The sequence below is a fragment of the Palaemon carinicauda genome, chromosome 5 (genome assembly GCF_036898095.1).
Source record: "Palaemon carinicauda isolate YSFRI2023 chromosome 5, ASM3689809v2, whole genome shotgun sequence".
In the NCBI taxonomy this organism is placed as follows: domain Eukaryota; kingdom Metazoa; phylum Arthropoda; class Malacostraca; order Decapoda; family Palaemonidae; genus Palaemon; species Palaemon carinicauda.
In genome coordinates this window covers 75,000,754-75,007,146 of record NC_090729.1, presented here as the reverse complement: position 1 = coordinate 75,007,146, position 6,393 = coordinate 75,000,754, and the positions used below count along the sequence as shown (strand labels likewise).

Genomic DNA, 6,393 nt, shown 5'->3' with positions numbered 1-6,393 from the left:
TTGCCTGAAAGCAAGTTCGTCGCCCTGAATATTTATCTCGTTGATAACTTTCGTTCTTAGACCAACCCCCAAGCTTCCAGACCTTAGACCCAGAATCTTCTGGAAGTAGCTAATTCATATATAAGCGCCCCCATGGATGCGTTGGGCAGAAGAGAAGCAGCCGTCCTGTGAAAGAGCCAAAGTGGCCCCCTCTCTCTCTCTCAGTGACTTTAGCGTGTCTTCTCCAAAGTGATTTTGTGCCCCAAAGTAAATTGTGCGTTGAAACAATGCGAAAGATGAAAAAGGTGATTTTAATTTTATTTTGTTATGATGAGTGTTGGCATTGTGTAAATTTTTGTAACTGGGCCTTTTCAAGTAAATACATGAAGTTAGTAAGATTATCAGTTACTTTATGTAAGTTCTTTAAGAGTTTAAGCATTAGAGTGTAATTATTTCTTTTTTCTTAATCTAAGGTTTACTCAGATTTAACATTTCGAGTCAAGTGATTATATACTTTTCAGATAGTAACATTTTTGTCTCAATCTAAGTTTTGTTCCAACTTAATATTTCGAGTCATTTATTTTTTTTAAGTAAAATCTTTCAAAGTGTTGTAATTTATATAGAATATATTTATTTTTGTAAACAGTGTATCATACTCGCTCATATCCTAATGATAAATTGTAGTAAGAGGGGGTTTTGAATAATTCTTAGTGATTATTACCCAATTTTATTTTGAGTGTACCTAAGAGACCTTTGGATATTCAGTGTTTTATGTATTGCTGTCTAGGAGTTATATAACTGTCTCAGAGCTCAGGTATTAATATTTCTAAGTGTAACAGATTTAATGTAAAAGCAAACAGGAGAGTTTGGAACTCGAGAAGTTGTTTAGTTTGCCAGTGTCAGGTATTTCCTTTCTTAAAACTAGAATCTGTGTTGTTGTTTTTTTTTCATCCAATAGATGGCGTTGGTTGTCCATTCTATTTCTATCAACCTTGGATGTTGTTTTATACGCTTTAATAGATGGCCTTGGTTGTTCTGTTCGTTATTTTAGTGTCCTTGGTATTATTATTGTTTACCTTTGATTTACTTTCCAAGTGATGGCCACTACCTTACGAACCTCGCAACCTTTCACATGGTAAGAAGTTATTTGCTCTTTATTGTACACATTATGTTCTATTTAAATAATTATGTAAAGCTATTATGGTTTGATAGTGATGTTAACAGTAACCTTTTGTTCTAAGCTATTGTTTGTGTATTTATGTTGCAGACACTCAACTCTACTTTACCTTACCTTGTCTTGCCTGTTTGACATATTGTCTTAACTTGAATGACTTGGTGGATGTACCATTTTACTTACCTGGTGCAAAATCTATCATCATGGATCTACTATCTTCAGCCATCTCGACAATTTCAAGAGTGTACCCACATTACAACCTACGAGTCCTATTACTATTATGAGTTGTTCTATTTATTGTTAATAAATGAATAATTTTAGTTCTTTTTACTAAATACCAGTCTAGCAAAGTTTTAGGTAACAAGCGCCTAATTCATTTCCATCTGCAAATAAAAGCTTGACAATTGGCGCAGTGAGTAGGATCATTTGCAGAGTTGCTAGTCTGTGTAACTTATGATTTATATTTACAGTTTACTGCTGACAACTATGTGAACTTCTTTACCTGTGAAGGTTGGTGGATTTCATTTAAGTGTTCTGCTAGGTTTGTGGCCTATCACTGGAAGTAATATCACTGGAGTTAAGGTAAAATTCTGTCTGTTGTTTTTGTGCCAGGCGAGCTGTCATGTGAAAGCGCTTTATTGAAAGTGGAATACATTCTCGTTGTGGTGCAATATAAATTTGTATTTGTTCGTGTAGTCATATTACGTACTAGGAAAAGTTTGAGGTCGGGAAGTGAATTAGAAACTGTATCGTTATCCTATTAATTCTAGCTAATTCAGTCTTGATGATTGTAGGGCTTGTTAGGGGTAATGTTAGTTTAATGTTCCTTTAAGTTCCGATTGTTTTCTCATCCTTGAATATTCCTATTGTGTATTCAGTTTCTTTATGCTAGTTTTTTTTTTTTTGGCATGGAAATTTTTGTCATTGATGGTGGAAAACCCATAATAGACATTGGTAGTCATTTAAGTACTACTTTTAAAGATGAGTTCATGATTAGCCATATTTCATAATTTAATGTTTTACTAATACTCATTATTAAGTGTTTGTTTTTTTAACTGTATGCTTACCCATCATTATTATGGATCTTGGTGATTTGATGGATAAGGTTAAGCTTGGTATGAAAACTGCTGAAGCTGAGGAATTTATAACAAAGCAACAGGCTAGAGAGGGTAGAATAGCTGAGAGAGAGGAGAAAAGGGTTCAGTTAGAGTTGGCAGAATAGGAGAAAAGGTTTCAGTTAGAGTTGGTAGAAAAGGCAAAACAACAGGCTAAAGAGGATAGAGTAGCTGAGAGAGAGGAGCAAAGGTTTCAGTTAGAGTTGGCAGAAAAGGAGTAAAGGGTTTCAGTTAGAATTGGCAGAAAAGGAGAAGTATAGGATATTTGAATTGGAATGTCTTGAAAGAGAAAGGGAGGAGAAGGAGGAAGTCAGGAAACATGAGTTAGCCAAAGCAGAGTTGAGAAATAGTGGTGCTATAGGTGGTGTAGGTAGCGAGAATGTAATATCTTCGCCAAAGATTTCCCCCGTTGATGAGAAAACTGATGAAATTGATGTGTAAATGAATAGATTTGAGAAATTAGCTGAATTTCATAAATGGGGGCCGGAAGACTGTTAGGCACATTATTAAGGGGACGAGCTTTGAAAGTGTACTGTGGACTTGACCCTGCTATTGCAAGTAATTATCAGGAATTGAAGGCAGCCTTATTGAAAGCGTTTCAGGTCAATCCTCAGGTATATCGAAAGAAATTTAGAGAGGGATTTACTGAAACTAATGAAAGCTTTGTGCAGTATTCATATAGACTAAGACAGACTTTTGATAAGGGGTTGCAATTAGCGGATGTTAATAAATCTTATGATGTCTGTGCTTTTATGATTATGGACCAATTGTTGGCTAATAGTTCAAGGGATTTGCGAACATTTCTTTTAGAAAGGGTTTGTAAAAATTCTCATGAAAGGGCGTTAGCTGTTGATAGGTATCTGATTGCTCATGAAATTACTAAATGGAGAAATTCTAAATTTAAGTCTGATAAATGTTCAAAGTTAGGAATGCAACCTAAATCTGATAAAGTAGGTCTTGATAAACTTAAAACATTGCAGTGCCACCTATGTAACGAAATTGGGAATATTAAACCCAATTGTCCAAATAATCCTGTTAATTTTGATCAATCTAAATCTTCTAATAAAAATATTCCTAAGATCAGTATCGCTCTAGCTAGTGAAGAAAAACCCAAGAATGCTATTGTGGATGAGAAAGGAAGAGTTTTTAACAAAAGAGTAGAGGTCTTGTTTGATAATGGGTGTAATACTGTTGTTCTTGACGAAACTTTGATTCCAACACGTTATCTCAGTAAGGCTAAAACTGTGAAGGTGTATAATTTCATGGGTGTTCCAATATATCTGCCCAAAATTAGATGTTACATTAGAAGTAAATTCTTTTCCGGTAGAGTAAATGTTATCGTAGCACCAATTAAATGTTCTGATGTTATTGTTGGGTTAATATCTGGATTGAAACAACACATACAGGCAGGAATAGAATTGTTGAGTAAAATACCTGTGCCAGATAACGAATTAGATTTAAATAAGTTACATGTTAATGTGGTTACAAGAAAACAGTGTTAAGGAAACTACATTAAAACCTTTGTCTGATGTCTTGTCTGAAGTTAAGGTAAATCCAGTAGATTTTAGTAATAAACAGTGGACATGTGATTCTCTGAAGTCAATTAGGAAAAGCTTGAAGGAGGAGGAAGAAATAACTTGCAAAGGGAGAGTTAAGTATGTAGTAATCAATAACGTGATTTATCGTATGTGTGCAAAGTAAAAATCAGCTAGATGTTGGTAAAATGGAAATTGTAGTTCCTCTCGAGTATAGAAAGAGTTATGAAACTTGCACATGAATCGCTTATTTCTGGTTATTTTTCTTCTAGGAAAACTATTGACAAAGTGCTTGGTAAATTTTATTGGCAGACGGCTAATGCAGAGATTGATAGATATTGTAAGTCTTGTCATAAATGTCAGAATTTTGGGGAAAGAGTGAAGAAAGTATCTTTGTGTAAAATACCTATAGTTTCTGAACCATTCAGTAGAGTGGCTATTGATATTGTGGGTCCGATTGTTCCAGCCTCAAGTCGTGGTCACAAGTATATTCTTACAATAATTGATTTAGCTACACGCTACCCTGAAGCTGTACCTCTCAGAAATATTGATACTATTACTATAGCTGAAAGTTTAGTAGAAGTATTTTGTAGAGTTGGGGTACCAAAAGAAATACTAAGCGACAGGGGAACTCAGTTTAAGTCAGATCTCAGGGCATAAAAACAGATTATCAATTAGAGCTTTATTCACAAGCCAATATCATGCTGCATGTAATGGAACTGTAGAATGGATGAATGGTGTACTTAAAAATATGTTAAAGTAAGTTTGTAGTGATCATCCAACAGAATGGGACCGGTATCGTGAAATTTCCAACGATACTCTAAAGTTTAGCCCATTTGAACTTTAGTATGGACGTAGTGTCCGTGGCCCTCTAACAATCCTTCATGAATTGGTTGCTGGTAACAATGCTGATGATGAAATCAAAACTACTTACCAGTATGTTTTAGATCTGCGTTCTCGATTGCAAGAGATGGCCCAGATTAGTTAGTAATGGTGAAATAAATTCACGTAAATATAAAGAGTATTTTGATCGTAAAGCAAAGCCAAGAAAGTTTGTTGAGGGAGATGAAGTTCTAATTATGTTGCCAAATAATACAAACAAATTTCTAATGCAGTGGAAAGGACCTTATGTGATTAATCGTTGCCATAGTAATGGAGTTGACTATTTTGTAAAAGTAGGGAATAATCTTAAACTGTATCATGCCAATATGTTGAAGTACTTTAGAAGGAAGATTGTAAATGTTATTCAAAAAGCAGTAGAAGAGGTCAAAACTTCAAATGATTTGTTTGGTAATGTTAACTTTGAAGTTGTTAATGTTGGAGAACCTGTTTCAGATATATGTGATACAGAATATCTGGAAGTTGATAAAACCAGTTATCAAATACGTGAAGATCTTAAAAATTCTCAAACTGATGAACTTGTTAATGTTTTGTTTAAGTTTCATGATGTAATTAGTGATAGATCTGGAGTTGCTAGATATATGGAACATGATATTAAATTGACCTCTAATATTCCAGTTCGTGCTAAACCTTATCCTGTTCCAATTAGTTTAACTGATGAATTTAACAATCAGGTTGGTCAAATGCTCTCATTGGATATAATTGAACAATCTAATTCTCCATATTGTTCCCCAGTTGTCTTCGTTAAAAAAGGAAGATGGGTCTTTGAGATTGTGTGTTGACTTTCGAAGTCTTTCTGAAATAACCGTATTTGATGCCGAACCCATGCCACGTATGAATGAATCTTTACATAAGCTTTCTAATAAAAGTCTATTTTACAGAGCTTGATTTATCAAAAGGATACTGGCAGGTACCCTTAACTTTAGAAAGCAGAAAGTATACTGTATTTGCATCAAAGTATGGTTTGATGCAATTCAAGAAGATGCCGTTTGGACTCAGCACAGCTTGTTCAACTTTTGTTAGACTTATGAGAAAAGTCTTGGCTGGTTTGGAAAATACATGTTATTTTGATAATGCCCTTATTTATAGTAATAATTGGTCAGATCATGTAGTTCATCTTAAAAATGTGTTGTTAAGATTAAGAGAACATGGATTAACAGTTGGCCCTAAGAAATGCTTCTTTGCTTATAAGAAAATTAAGTATTTAGGATATTCTCTTGGTAACAATTCTTTAACACCTCTTGATAATAGAATTGCAGATATAGTAAATCTTCCCCTTCCAGAAACAAAGAAACAATTAAGATCTTTTGTTGGAGTTGTAGGATTTTATAATAAGTTCATTTCACATTTCTCTGTTCTTTCTGCACCATTAACAACCATGCCCAAGAAAGGGAGTTGCAATATTCTAAATTGGACTGATGAACAAATCAAAAGTTTCAATAACTTGAAAGCTTCTCTAACTAAATCTCCTAATTTGTTTTTGCCAGATTTTAATAAGACCTCCTATCTTCGAACGGATGCATCCATGGATGGTATTGGTGCAGTTTTATTGCAAAAAAGTGATAAGGTGCTTATGCCTGTGTCATATGCTGGGAAGAAATTTTCAGAAGCAGAAAGAAGTTACTCTACAATTGATAAAGAGTGTTACGCAATTGCATGGTCTCTTAAAATTTAAGGAATATCTGTATGG

The 6,393-nt window shown here is 34.2% G+C and overlaps 1 pseudogene; it reads left to right on the top strand.

Moving 5' to 3' along the window:
- Positions 1 to 1,097: 1,097 nt before the first annotated feature.
- LOC137641339 (uncharacterized) overlaps positions 1,098 to 6,393 on the top strand; it is a 6,130-nt pseudogene continuing 834 nt past the window's right edge.